Genomic DNA, 26,158 nt, shown 5'->3' with positions numbered 1-26,158 from the left:
TCATGGTTCATGATATCAAGCCCCATACCAGGCTCTGCACTGACAGCAGAGAATCCTTGCTTGGGATTCTTTCTCTCTCTCTCTCTCTCTCTCTCTCTCTCTCTCTCTCTCTCTCTCTCAAAAATAAATAAGTATTAAAAAATAAATGGTGCTGGGAAAACTGGGTAGCTACATGCAAAAGAATGAAACTAGATACTTTCTTACGCCATGAACAAGAGTAAACTCAAAATGGATTAAAGTCCTAAATGTGAGACCTGAAACTATAAAATTCCTAGAAGAGAACACAGGCAGTAATTTTTTCTGGCATCAACTATGCCAACATGTTTCTAGGTATGTTTCCTGAGGCAAGGGAAATAAAAGCAAAAATATACTATTGGGACTACATCAAAATAAAAAAGCTTTTGTACAGTGAAGGAAACCATTAACAAAACAAAAAGGCAACCTACTAAATGGGAGAAGATATTTGCAAATGATATATATGATAAAGGGCTAATATCTAAAATATATAAAGAACTTAAACATCTCAATACCAGAAAATTTTTTGAAAAGACAATCCAATTTAAAAATGGGCAGAGGAGGGAGGAGCCAAGATGGTGGAACAGCATGGAAGTTTTTTGTGTGTCTTGTGTCCATGAAATACAGCCAGATCAACATTAAACCCTCCTACACAACTAGAAAACTGATTGGAGGATTGACAAAACAACCTGCACAACCTGAACCATAGAATTCAGCAGGTACATGGTGCAGAGAGGTGAATTTGGGTAGTGAGAAGCTGCAGAGGGTAGGGAACAGCTTTTGCAGACAGAGAGAGGACAGAGATGGGAGGGTGGGAGGATACGGGAAAAGCACCCCTCCCCAAAAGCAGCTGGAGAGAAAGTGGACAATTGGAAATAGCTGCAGGGACTAAACTAAAAAGGGACAAAGGAGAAAGGAGAGGGTTTAAATTCCATTAAGACCATAAACAAGGGGAGTGCAAAGGCTGCAACTCTGCAGCTCAATACCTGGTGAAGCTCTGGTGGGAAGGGCAAATCCCCAGGAACAGGGTAGGGTCTGGGAGGTTCTCAGGCCACACGGGGAAAAGCGGTTCCACTGCTGGAAGGACATTGGTAGAGACTGTTGAAGCCACCTGGTCCCAGCAGACCCCAGAAAACAGCCACATTTGCTGGTGCTGGAACAAGGTCATTAAGGGTGAAGCCTGGTGCCAGATGTGTGTTGTGATTTTCCATAATCCCTGAAACACTGCTGCTACACTGTCTTGCAAACTTTTTCTGGGGCGGGCTGGCACCTGGCCATAGTCTTGGGGCACTGGCAGCAGCAGTGTCCAGCAAGCGTTCCTGGGTGGAGCCGACGTTCAGCCATTGCTCGGTGAGACCCTCCTGCAGAGGGGCAGAACGGGTCAAAGCCACACTCCTTTAGAAGTAAGGGGCCGGGGAAAACAGCCACATCTGACACAAAACTCATACTGCCTGGGGCCTGGTCATGGAGAGTGAAAACGTGGGGAATGGACAAAAGCTGAAGACAGGACGGGTGCATGATTGCTGATCTGGGAGAACAGACTGGGTAGCTGGGTGGCACCATTTTCACTGCTCCTGCGCATGTGCATACGCACCTACGAGCAACACAACAATCCACCCCGGTAGGCTAGCAGCGCCATCTAGTGGAGAGTGGAGGTGTTACACTGAGCGCCGCCCAACTGGGACAACTTCGCTCTTCAAGAACACAAGTCTCATCGGCCGCTTAGTTTATGGACTATAAAGTGCTACATAGACTGACTTCTAGCGGTAAACAAAGTAATTTCAATCCTACTTCAATTTGTTAGCAGGTTCATCTATTCAATTTTATTTCTTTTCTTTTTTCTTTTTCTCTTTTACACTTCTTTTTCTTGAATACAGAAGGAGAAAAAATTCATTTTTACTTTCAATTTCTATTAAAAATATTTTTATTTAAAATATTACTGTATTTTTTGCTTTTATGTAAATTTTTCCAAATTCTATTTTACTTCCATCATTTTATTTTAGTCTACTACAGTGTATTCACTTTTTCAGATTTTCAAACGATTTCCTTTTTTAAAATCTTTTTTCTCTTTTTCATTTCTTTTCTCTTTTCTTGAATACAGAAAAAAATTCATATTTATTTTTAATTTTTATTAAAAATATTTTTCTTTAGTTTTTTCTACTATATTCTTTACTTTTATGTGTATTTTTTCAAATTCTATTTTACCCCCATCATCTCATTTTAGTCTACTTCAGTGTATTCATTTTTTCAAATTCTCAAATGATTTCCTTCCCCCCCCTTTTTCTTTCTGTAATCTGTCAAACCACTTTCAACACCCATACCAAAACACACTTAGGGTCTAGCATCATCTATTCGATTTCTGTTTGTGTGTGTTTTTTTAATTTTTAATTTTAATATATTTTTAATTTGAAGTTTTTTTATTTCAATTTTTCTACTCCATTAATTCCTTTTCTCCCTTCAAAATGACAAAACTTAAGAATTCACCCCAAAAGAAAGAGCATGAAGAAACAACAGCCAGGGATTCAACCAACACAGATACAAGCAAGATGTCTGAACCAGAATTTAGAATCACGATAATAAGAATACTAGCTGGAGTCGAAAATAGATTACAGAGATAAAAGAACTAAAAAATGGCCAGAATGAAATTAAAAATGCTATAACTGAGCTGCAATCACGGATGGATGTAGCAACGGAAAGGATGGATGAGGCAGAACAGAGATTCAGCGATATGCAGGACCAACTTATAGAGAATAATGAAGCAGAAAAAAGAGGGAGATTAAGGCAAAAGAGTACGATTTAAGAATTAGAGACATCAGTGACTCATTAAAAAGGAACAACATCAGAATCATAGGGGTCCCAGAGGAGGAAGAGAGAGAAATAGGGGTAGAAGGGTTATATGAGCAAATCATAGCAGAAAACTTTCCTAACCTGGGGAAAGACACACACATCAAAATCCAGGAAGCACAGAGGACCCCCAATATATTCAACAAAAACCGACCATCAACAAGGCATATCATAGGCAAATTCACAAAATACCCAGGCAAAGAAAGAATCATGAAAACAGCAAGGGAAAAGAAGAACCTAACCTACAAGGGAAGACAGATCAGGTTTGCAGCAGACCTATCCACAGAAACTTGGCAGGCCAGAAAGGAGTGGCGGTGTATATTCAGTGTGCTGAATCAGAAAAATATGCAGCCAAGAATTCTTTGTCCAGCAAGGCTGTCATTCAAAATAGAAGGAGAGATAAAAAGTTTCCCAGACAAGCAAAAATTAAAGGAGTTTGGTGACCACTAAACCAGCCCTGGAAGAAATTTTAAGGGGGACTCTCTGAGGGGAGAAAAGGTAAAAATATAAATACATAAATAAATAATAAATAAATAAATAAATACCAAAAGCCACAAAGATTAGAAAGGACCAGAGAACACCACCAGAAATTCCAACTCTACAAGCATCATAATGGTAATAAATTCATACCTTTCAGTCCTTGCTCTAAATGTCAATGGACTCAATGCTCCAATCAAAAGACATAGGGTAACAGAATGGATAAGAAAACAAGATCGATCTATATTCTGTTTACAAGAGACCCACTTTAGACCTAAAGACACCTTCTGATTGAAAATAAGGGGATGGAGAACCACCTATCATGCTAATGGTCAACAAAAGACAGCCAGAGTAGCCATACTTACATCAGACAATTTAGACTTTAAAATAAAGACTGTATCAAGAGATGCAGAAGGGCATTATATCATAATCAAGGGGTCTATAGACCAAGAAGACCTAACAATTGTAAACATTTATGTGACAAATGTGGCAGCACCCAAATATATAAATCAATTAATCACCAACATAAAGAAACTCATTGATAGTAATACCATAACAGTTGGAGTCTTCAACACCCCGCTCACAGCAATGGACAGATCATTGAATCAAAACATCAACGAGGAAACAACGGCTTTGAATGACACACTGGACCAGATGGACTTAACAGATATATTCAGAACATTTCATCCTAAAGCAGCAGAATATACATTCTTCTCCAGTGCACATGGAACGTTCTCCAGAATGGACGATGTACCGGGACACAAATCAGCCCTAAGTAAGTACAAAAAGATCGAGATCATACCGTGCATATGTTCAGACCACAACGCTATGAAACTCGAAATCAAGAAAAGAAAAAATTTGGAAAGGTAACAAATACTTGGGGACTGAAGAACATCCTACTAAAGAATGAATGGGCTAACCAACCAGTTAAAGAGGAAATTAAAAGGTATATGGAAGTCAATGAAAATGATAACACCACAACCCAAAACCTCTGGGAGGCAGCAAAGGCGGTCATAAGAGGAAAGTATATAGCAATCCAGGCCTTCCTAAAGAAGTAAGAAAGATCTCAGATACACATCCTAACCTTACGCCTTAAGGAGCTGGAAAAAGAACAGCAAATAAAACCCCAAACCAGCAGAAGACAGGAAATAATGAAGATTAGAGTAGAAATTAATGCTATTGAATCCCCCAAAAAACACAAAACAAAACAAGGAAACAAAAAAACAGTAGAACAGATCAATGAAACCAGAAGCTGGTTCTTTGAAAGAATTAACAAAATTGATAAACCACTAGCCAGTTTGATCAAGAAGAAAAAGGAAAGGACACAAATAAATAAAATAAAGAATGAAAGAGGAGAGATCAAAAGCAACACAGCAGAAAAAAAACAATAATGAGAGAATATTATGAGCAATTATATGCCAATATAATGGGTAATCTGGAAGAAATGGACAAATTCCTAGAAACATATACACTACCAACAGTGAACAGGAAGAATAGAAAATTTGAACAAACCCATAACCAGTAAGGAAATCAAATTATTAATCAAAACTCTGCCAAAAAACAAGAGTTCAGGTGGCTTTCCAAGGGGAGTTCTACCAAACCTTTAAGGAAGAGTTAACACCTATTCTCTTGAAGCTGTTCCAAAAAATAGAAATGGACGAAAAACTTCCAAACTCTTTCTATGAAGGCAGCATTACCTTTACCCCAAAACTAGACAGAGACCCCACCAAAAAGGAGAACTATAGAGAACTATATATGGAGAACTATAGCTCATCATAGACCATGATGAACATGGATGCAAAAATCCTCAACAATATACTAGCCAACCGGCTCCAACAATACATTAAAAATTATTCACCATGACTAAGTGGGATTTATACCTGGGATGCAGGGCTGGTTCAATAACCACAAAACAATTAACTTGATGCATCACATCAATAAAAGAAAGGACAAGAACCATATGATCCTCTCAATAGTTGCAGAGAAAGCATTTGACAAAATACAGCCTCCTTTCTTATTTTTTTCCCTACATTCCACATATGAATAGTCATACGATATTTGTCTTTCTCTGACTTATTTCACTTAGCAGAATACACTAGCTCCATCCACATTGTTGGAAAATGCAAGATTTCATTATTTTTTATGTCTGAGTAATATTTACACACACACACACACATACACACACGCACACACGCACACACACCACATCTTTATCCATTCATCAGTCAATGTACACTTGAGCTCTTTCCATAATTTGGCTATTATTGATAATGCTGCTATAAACATTGGGGTGCATGTTCTCCCTCAAATCTGTATTTTTTGTGTCCTTTGGGTAAATAGTAGTGCAATTGCTGGATCACAGGGTAGTTCTGTTTTTAACTTTTTAAGAAAACTCCATGCTGGTTTCCACAGTGGCCACACCAATTTGCATTCCCAGCAACAGTGTAAGAGGATTCCCCTTTCTCAACATCCTTTTCAACATCTGTTGTTTCCCGTGTCGTTAATTTTAGCCATTCTGATAGGTGTGAGGTGGTATCTCATCGTGGTTTTGACTTGTATTTCCCTGATGATGAGTGATGTTGAGCATCTTTACATGTGTCTCGTAGCCGTCTGTATGTCTTCCTTGGAAAAGTGTTCATGTCTTCTGCCCATTTCTTAACTGGATTATTTATTTTTTAGGTATTCCGTTTTATAAGTTCTTTATAGATTTTGGACACTAGCCTTTTATTAGATATGTCATTTGAAAATACCTTCTCTCATTCTGTAGGTTGCCTGTTAGTTTTGTTGTTTCCTTCACCTCAGAAGGTTTTTATGTTGATGAGGTGCCAATAGTTCATTTTTGCTTTTGTTTCCCTTGCTTCTGGCAACTTGTCTAGTAAGAAGTTGCCATGGCCAAGGTCAATAAGGTGGCTGCCTGTGTTGTTCTTTAGGATTTTAAGGATTTTGGTCTTACATTTAGGTCATTCATCCATTTTGAATTCATTTTTGTGTATGGTATAAGAAAGTGTTTCAGTTTCATTCTTCATATTGATTCCACTTTTCCCAACATCATCTGTTGAAGAGGCTTTTTCCCATTGGATATTCTTTCCTGCTTTGACCAAGACTAGTGACCATACAGTTGTGGGTCCATTTCTGGGTTTTCTAATCTTTTCCGTTGGTCTATGCGTCTATTTTTATGCCAGTACCATACTGTCTTGATCACTACAACTTTGTAATGTAACTTTACGTATGGAATTGTGGTGCCTCCAGCTTTGCTTTTCTTTTTTAAGATTGCTTTGGCTATTCCGAGTCTTTAATGGTTCCATAGCAATTTTTGGATTGTTTGTTCAAGATCTGTGAAGAATTGTGTTATTTTGATAGGGATTTCATTAAATGTGTAGACTGCTTTGGTGTTATTTTGATAGGAATTTCGTTAAATGTGTAGATTGCTTTTCTATTTTTTCCTGTTTTAGTTTTGACATTTTAACAATGTTTCTTCTTCCAATCCAAGAGCATGGAATTTTTACCATTTTTCGTGTCCTCTTCAACTTGTTTCATAAGTGTTCTACAGTTTTCAGAGTATAGTTTTTTATTTCTTTGGTAAGGCTTAGTCCTAGGTATCTTATGGTTTTTCGTGCAATTGTAAATGGGATAAATTCCTTGATATCTCTTTCTGCTGCTTCATTTTTGATGTACAGAAATGCACCAGATTTCAGTACATTGATTTCATATCCTGCAACTTTGCTGAATTCATGCATTAGTTCTATCAATTTTTGGTGGAGTATTTCAGGTTTTCTAAAGTACCATGTCATCTGCAAATAGTGAAATTTGGACTTCTTCCTTGCTTATTTAGATGTCTTTTATTTATATTTGTTGTCTGATCAGTGAGGCTAAGACTTCCAGTACTATGTTAAATAGTAATGATGAGAAAGGAAATCCCTGTAACTTTCTTAACCATAGAGGTAAATCTAAAAATTTCCCCCATTGAGCATGATTATAGTTGTGGGATTTAGTATATGGCCTTTATGACATTGAAGCATGTTTCCTCTATCTCTACTTTGTTGAGGGTTTCTATCAAGAATGGATGCTATATTTTGTCAAGTGGTTTTTCTGCATCTGTTGAGAGGATCATATATTTCTTATCCTTTATTTGATTAGTGTGGTGTACCATGTTGATTGATATGTGAATGTTGAACCACCCCTGCAGCCCAGGAATAAATCCCACTTGATTGTGGTGAAACTTCTTTTAATGTACTGTTGGATTCGATTTGCTAGTATACTGTTGAGAATATTTTTGTATCTATGTTTATCAGGGTTACTGGCCTGTAATTCTCTGTCTAGTGGGGCCTTTGGTTTTGGAATGAAGGTAATACTGGCCTCGTTGAATGAATTTGGAAGTTTTCCTTCCATTTCTATTTTTTTGTAATAGTTTGAGAAGAATAAGTATTAACTCCTCTTTAAAATTCCCCTGTGAAACCATCTGGCCCTTGACTTGGTTTTCTTGGGAGATTTTTTTTTTCCCCAAAACAGACATTGATTAGTTAGGGAGGCAAAATTAAGTTTACCTGTATAAATAAAATAAGGGAAAGAATCCCAGCTATCTAGTTGGTGGTTAAGTTGATGTTGGAAGATTTTGTGAAGATGGAAACCACCATCTGAAACATTGACAATGATCTCAATGACTCACTTGTTGACTCATAAAGACATTGTTCATGATGAATAACACATTTCTGTCTATAAGCTGTGCATATTCTCCATACACTTTAGTAAGATAGGACTTAAGTGGGATGGAGCAAACTGTGGTCTTCCTTAGACCCTGAGTATCAAACAAAGTCACTCTTGAACCAACATAGCAAATACTTCATATTTTGGCATTATGTCTCCTCAAAACATGATCACCATCAACCTCAATTGAGTCTGATCAGACAATGAGCCACATCCCAGGTGAGAAGCTGCATCTCTGAAGAAACACCTCAATATCACATGGTATGTTATTAGATTTTAAATGGGTTCATGTGATTTTTAGACTTCATCATTCCCCATGTATCTGAACTGGAATGGAGGTCATCAATAAAGACGTGGCAGCTACTTCATAGATAGAATTCAACCCCATTAGGCAGTACTGTGTGGATCCCACAGGTCTTGGCATCAGATTGAACTGTAACTAGCATGCCTGGCCTCGTCTTAATCCTCCAGATGAACCGGAGAAAGTGCATAAGGAAGAGGTGGCTCTCCTTTCCTGTGGGGTTTCTACATCAAAAGTTCTTATATATGATATTCTGTGAATCTGTACTCTCTGATCCTATTATCCCCTCATGTGAGTAGCACAGGAAAAAAGAAACTGCAAAACAGTCAGAAAACAACTAATCATGGTAAAAGTGTGTCTTCACATATCAATAACCATTTTCAATGTAAATGGATATCAAAAGACATAGAGTGGCTGAATAGATAGGAAAAAACAACAATGTTGGGAGATTTTTGATTGCTGATTCAATTTCTTTGCCAGTTATGAATCTGTTCAAATTTCCTATTTTTTCCTGTTTTAGTTTTGGTAATTTGTTTCTAGGAATTTGTCCATTTTTTCCAGACTGCCCAGTTTGTTGGCATATAATTTTTCCTAGCATTCTTTTATAATTGCTAGAATTTCTGGGGTGGGTTGTGATCTCCCCTCTATCATTCATGATTTTATTTACTTGGGTCCTTTCTCTTTTCTTTTCAAGAAGCCTGGCTAGGAGTGTGTCAATTTTATTAATTCTTTCAAAAAACCAGCTCTTAGTTTCATTCATTTGTTCTATTGCGTTTTTTCTATATCATTTATTTATGCTCTAATCTATATTATTTCACTTCTGCTGGCTTTAGATTTTATTTGCTGTCCCTTTTCTAGCTCCTTTAGGTGTAAGGTTAGGTTGTGTATTTGATGTTTTTCTTGCTTCTTGTGGGAGATCTGTATTATGATATACTTCCCTCTTAGGACGATCTTTGCTGTATCCCAAAGGTTTTGGACTGTCATGTTTTCATTTTAATTTGTTTTCATGTATTTTTAAATATCTATTAATTCTTTAGTAGGTTGTTCTTTAACCTACATGTATTTGTGGTCTTTCCAATTTTTTTTCTTGTTGACTTCAACAAGTTTCATAGTGTTATGGTCTGAAATATGCACGACATTATCTTAATCATTTTGTATTTGTTGAGGACTGATTTGTGACCAAGTATATGATCTAGCCTGGAGAATGTTCCATTGGCACTTGAGAGGAATGTGCATTCTGCTTCTTTAGGATGAAAAGTTCTGAATATATCTGTTAAGTCAATCTGGTTCAGTGTGTCATTGAAAGCCAATGTTTCCTCTTGATTTTCTGCTTTGATGATCTGTCTATGGCTGTAAGTGGGGTGTTAAAGTCCTCTACTGTTATTCTGTTATTATCAATGAGTTTCTTTATGTTTGTTATTAATTGATTCATACATTTGGGTCCTTCCAATTTGGGGGCATAAATGCCTAAAATTGTTAGATCTTCTTGATCTAACCCTTAATTATAATATAGTGCTTTTCTTCATGTCTTATTACAGTCTTTGGTTTAAAATCTAGTTTGTCTGATATAAGTATGGCTACTCTGGCTTTCTTTTGGTGTCCATTAGCATGATAGATGGTTCTCCATCCCCTCACTTTCAATCTGCAGATGCCTTTAGGTATCAAATAGTCTCTTTAAGGCAGCATATAAATGGGTTTTTTTTTTATTCATTCTGATACCCTATGTCTTTTGATTGGAGCATTTAGTCTACTTACATTCAAAGTGATTATTGATAGCTATGAACTTAGTGCCCTTGTGTTACCTGTAAAGTTGGTGTTTCTGGTGATGTTTTCTGTTTCTTTTTAGTCTTTATTTGCTTTTGGTAATTTTCCTCCTCTCAGAGTCCCCTTTAATATTTCTTGCAGGGCTGGCTTATTGGTCATGACCTCTTTTAGTTTTTATTTGAGAAATTCTTTTTTTTTTATTTTTTTTTAATGCTCATTTATTTTTGACAGAAACAGAGACAGAATGTGAGTGGGTTAGGGGCAGAGAGAGAGGGAGACACAGAAGCAGAAGCAGGCTCCAGGCTCTGAGCTGTCAGCACAGAGCCCGACACGGGGCTCAAACTCACGAGCTGTGAGATCATGACCTGAGCCGAAGTCGGACGCTCAACTGACTGAGCCACCCAGGCACCCCTGTCTGAGAAATTCTTTATCTCTCCTTCTATTCTGAATGACAGCCTTGCTGGATAAAGTATTCTTGGCTGAATATTTTTCCCTTTCAGCACATTGAATATGTCATGGCACTGCCTTTGGCCTACCAAATTTCTGTGGACAGATCTGCTTTGATCCATATCTCCCTTCCCTTGTAGGTTAAGGGCTTTCTTTCTCTTATTGCTTTCAGGATTCTTTCTTTGTATTTTGTGAATTTGACTATGATGTGTCTTGGTGATGGCTGACTTTTGTTATGTTTAATAGATTCTTGAATTTTGATGTCTGTTTCCTTCCACAGATTAGGAAAGTTTTGAGTTATAATTTGTTCAAATAAACCTTCTGCTCCCTTTTCCCTCTCTTCTTCTGGGACTCCTATGATATGAATGCTATAATGCTTTAAGAAGTCACTGAATTTCTAAGTCTACATTCGTGATCTAAGAACTTCCTTTCCCTCTTTTTTTTCAGTGTCATTATTTTCCATAATTTTATCTTCTCTATCACTGATTCATTCCTCTGCTCTGTCCTTGCTCATTGTCATTGCATCTATTTGGTTTTAAATCTTGGTTTTAGCATTTTTTATTTCAGCCTGACTAGTTTTTAGTTCTTTCATCTCTCTATGGTAAGAGATTCTCTAGTGTGTTCTATGCTTTTCTCAAGCCCAGCTAATATCCTTATGATTAGTGTTTTAAGTCCTGGTTTTGACATCTTACTTGTGTCTGTATTGATTAAAAACCTGGCTATGACCTCTTTCTGTTCCTTCTTTTGGAGTTAATTCCTCTGTCTTGTCATTCTGTCTGGGTCACTGCTTGTGTGTGTGTGTGTGTGTGTGTGTGTGTGTGTGTGACTGTTAAGAAATCCTCTTGCATTCCTGCTCCTGAGAGTAATGGCCATATTAATAAGAGTTCAAAAAAAAAAAAAAAAGAAGCTGTATCCTATTTCCACTAGAGGTGAAGCTTTGTAGCACTCTATGATCAGTAGATTTTGTGTACACGAGGTGTTTGTGCTGTTCTTCTGGTGGTGGGGCCTGCTGCACTGATTCTTAGGCAGACTTGCCCTAGTGGAGATGCAGGGTGCAGGGTGTGGAGCTCGGTTTAAGCAGCTCTGGACTCCACTGGATAGTGCTGTTTTGCTTACTGAACTTGGTCAGGGCTGATGGGAGATAAGGGGGGGATGGTATCACCCTGCTCTCTCATCCCCAGAGCAGGGGGTTTGCACCGTCCACTCTTCATGAAGCCCATACAGAAGAGCAAACAATCACCTCTCTCTTGTTCTGGCTTCTGTCAGATCCCTGGCTTCACCCTGCTTGCATCTGAGCTGTCTGCCTGCCAGGTGGTACAGTACTCTGATGTTTTATCTCAGGCATGTCACTGGGGTTCAATACTTAGAGATCTGTATGGCTAGACCACCACTGATCTGAGTGAGGGTCTTGCTCAACTGTGGCTGGTGTCAGTTTGTTCCAGAAATCAGATGTTCAATCATACAGTAGTTTGGAATTTAGAGTAAAGTGAAGCAAAAAGTTGGTACCAAGGTTTGCTGCCCTTGGCTGGTGTCTTTTTTCCTATGTAAGGCAACAGGGAATACTGGCACTGCCAGTACTTTTGTCCCTGGAGAGGCTGTGCCACCAATCCCAAATGCACTCCGAGCAGGGAAACTGTTTATCCCTGTGTAACCCAGGGGAATCCTCAAACCATGCTGCCTGCTCCTGGGTCTCTGCCTTCCTTCCCCATTGGAGCACCCCAAAGCCCATCAGGCATGACACTGGTGATGGCATGGACCTCCAAAACTTGAGACTACACTCCACTACTTATAAAAAACCTTGCAGTAAATAGTTTTGGGGAAGAGACTTTCTTGTGCAATCCCCTGTATGGTCTTTCACTCTTTCAATCTCTCTCGCTCTCCATGATCAGGGCTCCCTCCCCTTCACAGCACCGGCAGTTTTTTTCTCCTCCAAATCAACTCTCTGCAGTTCCTACCTTGCACAATGTGGCTGCTTTTCTAACTCTAGTTGTGCAGTTTTGCTCTCTCAGTCCTCAGGTCAATTTCTTGGGTGCTCAAAATGATTTGATATTTAGCTGTTCAAGGGACAAGGCAATTATAGGGTCCCCTTAGTCCTCTGCCATCGTAACTCCTACCCCCTCAAAAATTTATCTTAGTTTACATTCTTATCACCTCTTCCTCCAGAGCCTAGCCTTTGTGAAGTGTTATTGGAACTTTTGATCTTAGACAATACTTTAAAATTGTTTATGTGTTATCTTTTGCTATCTTTTTGTTTCTTTGATTTTATACAGGGAAGATTCCATGTCTATCTAAGTTATAAGGGACATATGCTAACTCCTGTCCTAGAGTATGGAATGGATTATGGAACTTTGGGTTGCAAATAAATCAGGAGAAAAAAAACCTTAATTTTTACCTTCTCATTGTGCACTTCAAAGGTAATAAATATTTGCAATTTGGTCCTCTTGAATATTGAAAACTAAATTCTTATACTTAGTAGTATTTTAAAGGTATTTAGTTTTTATTCCAATGATTGAGATTTTAAATTGTTCCAGCTCATACTACCCGTTAACAACTGGTTTAATCATAAAATTGAGAATAGGTGACTCCCATGCCCGTATCCCAATGTTCCACACGAGTTATGAATAGTTTTTTTAAGATGAGTAGAAAATGAGGGATCAAGAGGTTAAATGACTAAGTCAAAGACAATCACTGGATTGGTAGACTATGGACTATGCTATAGATTTTATAAGAATCTTAGAGAACAAACACCTGAAGCTAACACAGCATCATATGTTAATTGTACTGCAATTTAAAAAAAGAAAAAAAAATCTTAAAGAACATAGAGATCTTCTAGTTTAACTTCCTCATTTTATAGAGAAATAACTGAGGCACAGAGAGTATGTGACTTGATTAGGGTTACCTAGCAAAATTATGACAGCAATGCAACCAGAATCCAGGCTTCCTTATTCCCCATCAAAATCTCTTTTCTTTGGAACAGTGGTTCCAAAATTCCAGTGTGCATCAAAATCACTTTGGGAGGTTATTAGAATGCATATTCCTAAGCTCTACATCAAAGATTCTGAATGAGAAGTTTCAGATGGAGTGCAAGAATCTAGCAACTCCCCCCAAGTGATTCCGAGACAGATGAATCATGGAAAACAGGACCTTAGGGGTCATTTGGTTGTTCAACCTACCATATTGGAGAGTAAGTTCTCCAACATCCCTGGCAGGAAATTTCCACATCTCTGCCACATTTTTCATCCTCCAGTGAGTATTACTGAATTATGGATGGGACCCATGATTCTCAATTTTATGTTTCTCCCTATATATATAATGTTCCTAAGCTATGGTTCCAAATTTGTGGAAGTCCATTCCTTTTCTGCCTTAAAGATGAGAAAATATTTCTTTATAATTAATTAATTAAATGTGATGCTCTTAGTGAGATTCTATGTTACTAGAATAATAAAAGAGCTTGTGAACAATATACCTGAACTGCCAATACTCATTGACATTGGAATGAAACAGGAAAACATCTTTTTTAAGCACATAGGCACTGTAGAGTCTTTTGCTTATCTGGTAGTGATCGCAGTCATGTGGCATCAGAAACTGCTGGAGCTGTGATTACCACATGAAAGCCAAACACCTTTCAAGTGTTTTTTCCTTCTACAATGTGCAAAAGTTTTCAGGAGAAGCAGAAATCAGCCATAAGGAACACGACCAACTAACTGCCAAAGAAAAATCCACTTAGCATGAGGTTTTTCTGAATTTAGTCACTGTGTTCCAATGTCAACATCTCATTATGGAAATAGCTCCTGAAATGAGAAAGCCACTTGAATTTTTTTCCCAAAATAATGATTCATAAATACCTTGATAAAAATTAAGGAATCAGAAACCACATGGTGGAAGTAGCATGAAGTTGTTATTAACAACATCTTTTGCCAGAAGGATGCCTTTTCTAGCTGTTGTTCCCGGGGAATAATGGAAAATGAGTGTGTGTGTGTGTGTGTGTGTGTGTGAGCATGCGCGCACGTGTCTGTATGTATGCACACACATAAACTTTCTTGAGTAAATAAGAATAAATACACCAGATAAACTTCTCCAAGATTTTATTTTATTTAAAAAAATTAATGGTTATTTATTTTTGGGAGAGAGAGGGAGGGAGGGAGAGACAGAGAGAATGAGTGGGGGATGGGCAGAGAGAGAGGGAGACACAGAATCCGAAGCAGGCTCCAGGCTCTGAGCTGTCTGCACAGAGCCTGATGTGGGGCTCAAACTCATGAACCATGAGATCATGACCTGAACTGTAGTTGGACACTCAACCGACTGAGCCACCCAGGTGCCCTGCAGACAAACTGCTCTAAAGGCAGCAAGATAAGCATCAAAATGGGGAAAAGAGGAAAATAATGAAGCTTTTCCATATATATGTAAATGATATATTTATATTTAAATATACATATATACAAATGTAAATAAGTAAATGCTACGGCTGTTATTGTGGCCAATTATACAACATACCTTCTTTCTTTAAAAGCTATTACTGAAAACTATGTTTAGTTCAAAAAGATACAGTTTTCTATAATATATTTTGTATCAATTGATGACTAAAAGCATTTGAGTTAGTAAAGTTGGGTAATGGGGAGAAGGGTAAAACTTTCAACCACATACCATGATTCTCACAGGAGTAGCAGCTATACCTTTACCAATTGAAAGAGTCCTCATTAAAATCCCCATTTTGGCCCCAAATAGAAACCCCCCGATTATTATCAGGGGGAAATTTGTCAGCCAGTCACCTCTCTCTTTGATTAGGAGACACCTATCAATGAGGTTTTGACTCTAATATTTGAGTTTACTGCCTTACTTTACTTTCACTGCCTTAAAAGCCCTAACAAAGAGCTGAAACTTCTCTCTCAGCTATTTGAAGGAGTACTTGAAGAGAATGGGGTTAGAGGCCCATAGGTTGTAGCCAAAGAGCTAAGGATAATTCATGAGAACCCAAGAACTATCCAAGAGTTGTTTCCATTATTTAGCTATCCCTCACCCCAGGAGAATATAAGATTTTCTCAACAGTTATTTTCTTTTAAAAAAAATTTTTTAACGTTTATTTTTGAGACAGAGAGAGACAGAGCATGAATGGGGGAGGGACAGAGAGAGAGGGAGACACAGAATCGGAAGCAGGCTCCAGGCTCTGAGCCATCAGCCCAGAGCCCGACGTAGGGCTCGAACTCACGGACCGCGAGATCGTGACCTGAGCTGAAGTTGGACGCTTAACCGACTGAGCCACCCAGGCGCCCCTCAACAGTTATTTTCAAGGTTTAGCCAGCTACTCCTTAGGAGTCTCTCTGATAGTAGGATCAAATTCTAGTGCCAACATATGGAATCATATTTTAAAAGAACATGATTATCTTTATTGATATCAATTTCAAATATATCTTTAGTCTATAACAATTCTGGGAGGTAATGAGTTTCATAAGTTTGCCAACCCCTGTGCAAGGCAGGGCTTCCTTTAATTGTCTTAAACTCAGTATTATTTTTTAAGTTTCAGAGAGCTTTCTAGTCTTGTATATTGGAATTGGGTAAACAACACAAAGCTAACAATTTATATAGTCTACATGTGTTTATAAACTTTGAGTATGGGTCAAAGCTTCAGTCCCTCAAAGGTAAGTGGTCTGGGAAAACAGCAGCATCTGAGATAAAGCTTAGGAGGAAGGTTCTGCCTGGGGCTTGGTCACATACAGTGTAAAAGCAGGGAGTGGATAGAAGCTGAAGACAAAGGACAGGTGCTCAATTGCTGATCAGGGAGAATAGAGTTCTCATACTAGAGACTGGGTAGCTAGGTGATGACATTTTCACCCTACTGGGCATGCGCATATGCATCTACAAGTGCCACAACAATCCACCCCAGTAACCTAAGCAGGTCCATATAGTGGAGAATGGAGCCATTACACTAAGCACTGCCCAACTGGCCTAACCTCTCTCTTCAGGAGCACAAGTCTCTCCACCTGCTTTGGTTATGGACTATAAAGCACTTCACAGTTTGACTTCTAGAGGAAAACGAACTAATTTCAACCGTATTTCAGTCTGCTTGTGGTCCATCTATTAAATTTTCTTTTTTTCATTTCTTTTCTTTTTTTGAAAACAGAACAGAAAAAATTATTGTTATTTTCCATTTTTATTAAGCCGTTTTCTTTAATTTTTTCTACTATATTTTTTATTTTTGTGTAAATTTTTTCAAATTCTATTTTACTTCCATCATTTCATTTTATTCTACTTCAGTGTATTCATTTTTTCAATTTTTCAAGTGATTTCCTTTTTTTTCTTTCTTTCCCCTTTTTTCTCTAATTTATCAGCCCCTCTCAACACCCAGACCAAAACAAACCTAGGATCTAGCATCATTTATATGATATTGTGTGTGTGTGTGTGTGTGTGTTGTTTTTAATTTTTTAATTTTAATTTTACCTCATTAATTCCTCTTCTCCCTTCAAAATAACAAAATGAAGGAATTCACCCCAAAAGAAAGAGCATGAAGAAACAACAGCCAGGGACTTAATCAACACAGATACAAGCAAGATGTCTGAACCAAAATTTAGAATCATGATAATAAGAATACTATCTGGAGTCAAAAATAGATTAGAATCCCTTTCTGCAGAAATACAAGAAGTAAAAGCTAGTCAGGATGAAATAAAAAATGTTATAACTGAGCTGCAATCTTGAACGGATGCCATGGTGGCAAGGATGGAATAGGCAGAGCAGCGAATCAGCAATATAGAGGACAAACTTATGGAGAACAATGAAGCGGATAAAAAGATTGACACTAAGGCAAAAGACCACGATTTAAGAATTAGAGAAATCAGTGACTCATTAAAAGGAATAACATCAGAATCATAGGGGTCCCAGAAGAGGAAGAGAGAGAAATAGGGGAAGAAGGGTTATATGAGCAACTCATAGCGGAAAAGTTGCCTAACCTGGGGAAAGACACAGACATCCAAATCCAGGAGCACAGAGGTCTCCAGCAGATTCAACAAAAACTGACCATCAACAACACATATCATAGTCAAATTCACAAAACACTCAGACAAGGAAAGAATCATGAAAGCAGCAAAGGAAAAAAAAGTCCTTAACTTATAAGGGAAGACAGATCAGGTTTGCAGCAGATCTATCCACAGAAACTTGGCAGGCCAGAAATGAGTAATAGGATAGATTCAATGTGCTGAATCAGAAAAATATGAAGCCACAAGTTCTTTCTCCGGCAAGGCTGTCATTCAAAATAGAAGGAGAGATTAAAAGTTTCCCAGACAAACAAACATTAAAGGAGTTCATGAACACTAAACTAGCCCTGCAAGAAATCTTAAAGGGGACTGCCTGAGAGAAAAGTCGAAAAAAGAAACAAATAAAGACCAAAAGAAACAAAGACTAGAAAGGACCAGAAAACACCAGCAGAAACTCCAACTCTACAAACAACATAATGGCAATAAATTCAAATCTTTCAGTGCTCACTCTAAAAACCAATGGACTAAATGCTCTAATCAAAAGACACAGGGTAATAGAATGGATAGGAAAACAAAATCCATGGGTATGGTGTTTAAAAGACACCCACTTTAGACCTAAAGACACCTTCAGATTGTAAGTAAGGGGATGGAGAACCATCTATGATGCTAATGATCAACAAAAGAAAGCTGGAGTAACCACACTTATATCAGACAATCTAGACTTTAAAATAAAGACTGTATCAAGAGATGAAGAAGGACATTACATAATAATTAAGGGGTCTATCCACCAAGAAGACCTAATAATTATAAACGTTTATGCTCCAAATGTGGAGACACCCAAATATATAAGTCAATTAATCACAAACATAAACTCATTGATAAGAATTCCATAATAGTAGGGGACTTCAACACCCCACTCACAGAAATGGACAGATCATTGAATCAGAAAATCAACAAGGAAACAATGTCTTTGAATGACACACTGGACCAGATGGACTTAGTAGATATATAGTTCATCCTAAAGCAGCGGAATATAGGTTCTTCTCCAGTGCACATGGAATGTTCTCCAAAATAGACCACACGGGACACAAATCAGCCCTCAACAAGTACAAAAACATTGAGATCATATCGTGCATATTTTCGGATCACAATGCTATAAAATTTGAAATCAACCACAAGAAAACATTTGGAAAGGTAACAAATACTTGGACTCTAAAATACATCCTACTAAAGAATTAATCTGCTAACCAGAAAGTTAAAGAGGAAATTAAAAAGTACATGGAAACCAATGAAAATGATAACACAATAACCCAAAACCTCTAAGATGGATGCATCAAAGGCGGTCATAAGAGGTATATATATATCAATACAGGCCTTCCTAAAGAAGGAAGAAAGGTCTCAGATATACAACCTAACCTTATACCTTAAAGACCTGGAAAAAGAACAGCAAATAACCCCCAAAATCAGCGGAAGACAGGAAATAATAATGATTAGAACAGAAATAAATGCTATCCAAACCAAAAAAAAAAAAAAAAAACCAATAGAACAGATCAATGAAAACAGAAGCTGGTTCTCTGAAATAATTAACAAAGTTGATAAACCACTAGCCATTTTGATCAATAAGAAAAAGGAAAGGACCCAAATAAATAAAATAAAGAATGAAAGAGGAGAGATCACAACCAACACAGCAGGAAAAAAAACACATTAATAAAAGAATATTATGAGCAATTGTATGCCAATAAAATAGGCAACTGGAGGAAATGGACAAATTTCTAGAAACATATACACTACCAAAACTAAAACAGGAAGAAATACAAAATTTGAACAGACCCATATCCAGTAAAGAAATTGAATTGGCAATCAAAAATCTCCCAAAACACAAGAGTCCAGGGCCAGATGGCTTTCCAGGGGAATTCTCTCGCCACTTTTATTCACTCAACATAGTATTGGAAGTCTTAGCCTCTGCATTCAGAGAACAAAAAGAAATAAAAGGCATCCAAATCGGCCAGGAGGAGGTCAAATTTTCACTCTTCTCAGATGTTATGATGGTCTATATGGAAAACCCAAAAGATTCAACCCAAAAAACTGCTAAAACTGATCCATGTATTCAGCAATTTCACACGATATAAAATCAACGCACAGAAATCGTTTTCATTGCTATACACCAACAATGAAGCAACAGAAACAGAAATAAAGGAATCAATCCCCTTTACAGTTGCACAAAAAAACCATAAAATATGTAGGAATAAGCCTAGAGGTGAAAAATCTATACACTGAAAACTATAGAAAGCCCATTAAAGAAATTGAAGAAGACACAAAAAAAAAAAGCAAAAAGATTCCATGCTCCTGGATAGGAAGAACAAATATTGTTAAAATGTCAATACTACCCAAAGCAATCTACATATTCTTTTTTTTAATTTTTTTTCAATATATGAAATTTATTGTCAAATTGGTTTCCATACAACACCCAGTGCTCATCTCAAAAGGTGCCCTCCTCAATACCCATCACCCACCCTCCCCTCCCTCCCACCCCCCATCAACCCTCAGTTTGTTCTCAGTTTTTAAGAGTCTCTTATGCTTTGGCTCTCTCCCACTCTAACCTCATTTTTTTTTCCTGTCCCCTCCCCCATGGGTTTCTGTTAAGTTTCTCAGGATCCACATAAGAGTGAAAACATATGGTATCTGTCTTTCTCTGTATGGCTTATATCACTTAGCATCACACTCTCCAGTTCCATCAACGTTGCTACAAAGGGTCATATTTCATTACAAAGCTGTAATCATCAAGACAGTATGGCTCTTGCACAAAAAGAGATACATAGATCAAGGGAAAAGAAGAGAGAACCCAGAAATGGACTCACAAATATATGGCCAACTAATCTTTGACAAAACAGGAAAGAATATCCAATGGTAAAAAAGATAGCCTCCTTAGCAAATGGTGTTGGTAAAACTGGACAGCAACATGCAGAATAATGGACCTGAACCACTTTTTACACCATACACAAAAATCAAACTTAAAATGGATGAAAGACCTAAATTTGAGACTGAAAACCATCAAAATCCTAGAGGAGAAAACAGGCAACAACCTTTTTGACCTTGGCTATAGAACTTCTTACTGGACATGTCTCCAGGGGCAAGGGAAACAAAAGCAAAAGTGTACTATTTGGACCTCATCACGAAAAAACAGCTTCTGCACAGTGAAGGAAAGAATCAACAAAATCAAAGGCAATTGATGGAATGGGAGAAGATATTTGCAAATGACATATCTGATAAAGGGTTAGTATCTAAAATCTATAAATATTTTATCAAACATAAAACCCCAAAATAATCCAGTGAAGAAATGGGCAGAAGGCATGAACGCACACTTTTCCAAAGAAGACATCCAGATAGCCAACAGACACATGAAAAGATGCTCAACATCACTTATCATCAGGGAAATACAAATCAAAACCCCAATGAGATACCACCTCACATTTGTCAGAATGGCTAAAATTAAGTCAGGAAACAACAGATATTGGCGAAGATGCAGAGGAAGAGGAGCCCTTTTGCACTGCTAGTAGGAATACAAACTGGTTCAGTCACTCTGGAAAACATTATGGAGGTTCCTCAAAAAATTACATATAGAGATACCCTAGGGCCCAACAATTACACTACTAGGTATTTATCCAAAGATAAAAAATGCTGATTCGAAGGGGCACATGCACCCCAATGTTTATAATAGCACTATCAACGGTAGCCAATTTATGGAAAGAGCCTAAATGTACATTAACTGATGAATGGATGAAGAATATGTGGTATATATACACAATGGAATATTACTCAGCAATAAAAAAGAATTAAATTTTGCCACTTGCAACAATGTGGATGGAACTAGAATGTATTATGCTAAATGAAATAAAGTCAGTCACAGAAAGATAAATATCATATGAGTTCACTTATATGGGGAATTTAAGAAAGAAAACAGATGAACATAGGGGAAGGGAAGTAAAAATAAGATCAAAACAGAGTGGGTGGCAAACGATAACAGACTCTTAAATGCAGAAAACAAACTGAGGGCTGTTGGAGGATTGTTGAGTCAGGGGATGGTCTAAATGGGGGATGGGTATTAAGGAGGGCACTTGTTGGGATGAGCACTGGGTGTTATATGTAAGTGACAAATCACTAAATTCTACTCTTGACACCATTATTACAATATATGTTAACTTAGATTTAAATAAAAAATGAGGCTTAACCTCTGAAAATAGGCTTTCTTCAACTCCCAGTAGTAACCAATACCCACACTATGAGTTTTTCTTTTTTTCTAATGTTTATTTTTGAGAGAGAGAGAGAGAGAGAGAGAGAGAGAGAGAGAGAGAGAGAGAGAATGGTGGAGGGGCAGAGAGAGAAGGAGACACAAAATCCAAAGCAGGCTCCAGGCTCTGAGCTGACAGCACAGAGCCGACACGGGGCTCAAACTCACAAACTCTGAGATCATGACCTGAGCTGAAGTCAGATGCTCAAACGACTGAGCCACCCAGGCACCCCAAGTTAGGTTTCTTTATTATCATTTCCTTACTAGGTTTCTTACTATTTCACCTAAAATACAAAAATCCATTTATAATCTAAGTTATAAGTTGTGGTCTTAATTGAGATTCTTAACCATATATTTGTCTTGACAAATTTTGTTTTTGTTTTTTAAGTAATGATTTGTCTTAGGCAAATACTTTGTATAACAAAGTAATGAAAGGCCCACCTAGTGCAAGCAAACTTAAACCCAATTCAACTACCGCTGAAAAAAAATACTTTGGTTCTTCAGGGGAAATCATTAGCAAAACAATAAATAAAACTCTTTCTTTTACCAGTTCTGTAACTTTTATAGCTGTACTCTAAAATCTTTGTTATGTGATAAAAATTACTCCAGAAGAATCAAATCATATACTAATGAATGAACATGCGTGAAAGATTGTGCGATCAATAGATCTGACAGAAAAACTATAGTTAAAATGTTAAGTAGAACAAATTGGTCTTTAAAGTTTTTAGTTCCTTTCCTTTAAAAAATTACTGGGTTTTCCAAGAAAATACAAAACCATAAGGCTGTAAGTAATTAATAGTTGTGTTTAGGCTATTACAGTGCAGGTTATCCTTAAGGCCACATATATCCTGCTTTACTGCTGCCTGCACTCTGCTGGGTTTTGATCTTTTTTTTTCAAGTCATAGTCTGGATAATTTTCCTTATCTCCTTCTTCCCCTTCCTCATCTGCTTCTTCATCAAAATCATCATCATCATCAACTTCAAGAGCTTCTTTAGTAAAGTATAACACTGATCTTGGGATTATATGTTCATGTAAAAAGTGACCAATTTCAGTCTGCAGCAAGGATAGCTTCAGCAGCAGCATCCAGATCTCCCCTCTTTGGAACTTCAAGAGGGGCAAAAAAAATTAAAGAAAGACTCATTGGAAACTGTTTTGGCCACAATACGAACTATCCCACGTCCCTGTGTTTCTGCTGCTTCTTAATGGTTTTCAAAATGATATTCTTTCCTTTTATTCCAATCTGGCATCCTGTACAACCCATAATTTCTGGTCTATCAAAAAAAAGGGATCAGAATCATCCGCTTCTGACCTCATCCTCTATATCTTGTCAACACCTTATTTTCGAAATATTCATTGGGTTCAAAGTGAAATTCTAAGACAAAACTCATCTGCTGGTCAGCATCTGAGAACTTCACTTTACTATCTTTCAAGTGCTTTAGAACAGGTTCACCATGCCCCTGAGCCATATCACTGAGCAAGTCAACATTCTTAAAAACAATCAACCAGAATTCAGGAATTCCCTTGGGGTCTTCTTTTTCTTCAACCTTTTCATCTTTAATCTTGGCTTTTTCTTTCAGCTCCTCAGAAATTTCATCCTCCTCATGTGGTTTCCATTCAAATTCTTCTTCTATAGGTTCATAAATTGCATTAATGATCTCAAATCAGTTATCAAATAGAGGCTGATAGAGAAAAGCATACTATCTTTCAAGATCATGAACTTCCTCATGGAATTTGGTTTCTATCTGTGCACATTTAACTTGAAGGTTTTTGAGAACATTCACTCGTCTTTTAATTACCCTAGGCAAGTTGCCAATTTCTGCCATGTTGAAGTAAGAACTCCAAATATCGGTGGCGAGAATGGGGAGCCAACTGGCTGGAGCTGCCCAGGCAGTGACTCAGGGTTGCAGAGGGAGGAGCAGAAGGTTGTTCCACAAGCAGATAATACTAAAAAAGTCATCAATGTTTTATAGTTTTCAGAGTACAAGTCTTTCACCTCCTTGGTTAAATTTTTTTATTGTTATTTGTGTGTGTGTGTGTGTGTGTGTGTGTGCAATTGTAAATGGAATTATTTTCTTTATTTCTCTGCTACTTTGTTATTAGTGAATAAACATGCTATCGATTTCTTGGTATTAACTTTTTGTCCTGCAACTTCACTGAGTTCATTTATTATTTCTGGTAGTTTTTGGTGGAGTTTTTTTGGGTTTTCTATATATTGTATTATGTCAGCTGTAAATAGTGACCATTTAACTTCTCCCTTACCAATATGGATGCTTCTTATTTCTTTTTCTTGCCAGATTGCTGTGGCTAGGACTTCCAGTACTGTGTTGAATAAAAGTTGCAAGACTGGACAACTTTGTCTTGTTCCTGCTTTTAGAGAAAAAGCACTCAATTTTTCACCATTGAGTATGATAGCTGTGGGTATTTCATACATAGCCTTTACAATGTTGAGGTATGTTCCCTCTAGATTCACTTTGTTGAGACTTTTTATCATGAACAGATGTTTGATTTTTGTCAAATGCTTTTTCTGCATCTATTGATATCATATGATTTATATCCTTTGTTTTGTTGATGTAGTATATCACATTGATTGATTTGCAAATATTGAACCATTCTTACAACCCCAGAATAAATCCCACTCGATTGTAGTGAATGATCTGTTAATGTATTGTTGAATACAGTTTGATAATACTTTGTTGAGGATTTTTACATCTCTGTTTATCAAGCATATTAGCCTACAGTTTTCTCTGTTTGTGGTATATGTCTGCTTTTGGTATCAGGGTAATGCTGATCTCATAGAATGTATTTACAAACTTTTCTTCCTCTTCTATTTTTTGGAAAAGTTTGAGGAGAATAGATATTAATTCTTCTTTAAATGTTTGGTAGAATTTACCTGTGAATCCATCTGATCCTGTACTTTTAATTTTGGGTAGTTTTTTGATTACCAATTCAATTTTTTTACTAGTAATTGATCTGCTGAGATTTTGTTTCTTTATAATTTAGTTTTGGAAGATTGTATGTTTTTAGGATTTTATTCATTTCTTCTAGATTGTCCAATTCATTGGCATATAATCTTTCATAGTATTCTCTTGTAATCCTTTGTAACAACTGGTGAGTCTGGCTAAGGGTTTACTAATTTGGTTTATCTTTTCAAAGAACCAGCTCTTGATTTTGTTAATCTTTTCTATTGTTTTTTTTTTCTCTATTTCATTTATTTCTGCTCTAATCTTTATTTCCTTCATTTTACTAGCTTTGGGCTTTGCGTGTTCTCCTTTTACTACTTCCTTTAGGTATATGGTTAGGTTGTTTATTTCAGCTTTTTCTTGTTTCATGAGATAGGCCTGTATTACTATACATTTTACTCTTTATAATTGTTTTCACTGTGTCCCAAAGATTTTGGACTATTGTGTTTTCATTTTTATCTGTTTCCATATTTTTGTGTCATTTTCTTTGACTTCTTCATAAATCCATTGGTTGCTTAGTGCCATTTTGGTTAGCCTTCATGTATTTGTGGGTGTTTTCGAGTTTTTTCCCTGTGATTGATTTCTAGTTATATACTATGGTGGTTGGAAAAGGTGTATGGTGTGATTTCAATTTTCTTAATTTATTGAGACCTGTTTTTTGGCCTAACATGTGATCTATTCTGGAAAATGTTCCATGTGCACTTGAAATAATGTATATTCTGTTGTTTTTGGATGGAATGTTCTGTATATATCTGTTATATCCATCTGATCTAATGTGTTATTCAAGAACTCAGTTTCTGTATTGATTCTCTGCTTGAATGATCTATCTATTGATGTAAGTGTGGTGTTAAAGTCTCCTACGATTATATTGACATCAATTTTTCTCCTTATGTATGTTAATATTTTCTTTATGTATTTAGGTGCTCCAATGTTGAATGTGTAAATATTTATAATTGTTATATCCTCTTACTGGACTGTCACCTTTATCATTATGTAATACTCTTCTCTGTATTTTGTTATAGTCTTTGTTTTAAAGTCTATTTTGCATGATGCAAGTATTGCTATCCTGGTTGTTTTTCACTTCCAATTGAATGGTAAATGTTTTTCTATTTCCTCACTTAAGTTTGTTTGTGTCTTTACTTTTGTAAGTTTATTTAAGAGAGAGAGAGAGAGAGAGAGAGAGAGCAAGCAGGGGATGGGCAGAGAGAGGAAGAGGATCCCAAGGAGGCTCCTCACTGTCAGCATAGAGTCCAATGCAGTGCTTGAACTCATGAACCATGAGATCGTGCCCTGAGCTGAAACCAAGAGTCAGAAGCTTAACCAACTCAGATACCCAGGCACCCCTGTATGTGTCTTTAGATTTGAGATGATACACCACTGAATCTTGCTTAA

General features: G+C 37.1%; 1 protein-coding gene and 1 pseudogene across 1 annotated transcript in view; both read right to left on the bottom strand.

Moving 5' to 3' along the window:
* Window positions 1–26,158, bottom strand: part of ZDHHC15 (zinc finger DHHC-type palmitoyltransferase 15) — a 168,125-nt gene that overhangs the window by 77,218 nt on the left and 64,749 nt on the right. The window lies entirely within an intron of this gene.
* On the bottom strand, window positions 22,659–23,629 carry LOC124525441 (nucleosome assembly protein 1-like 1; annotated as a pseudogene).

Source organism: Lynx rufus, unplaced genomic scaffold, assembly GCF_022079265.1.
Source record: "Lynx rufus isolate CCGP_SWC_20201006 ecotype Redwood Valley unplaced genomic scaffold, mLynRuf1.p SCAF_42, whole genome shotgun sequence".
NCBI lineage: Eukaryota > Metazoa > Chordata > Mammalia > Carnivora > Felidae > Lynx > Lynx rufus.
This window is presented reverse-complemented; position numbering and strand designations above follow the sequence as displayed.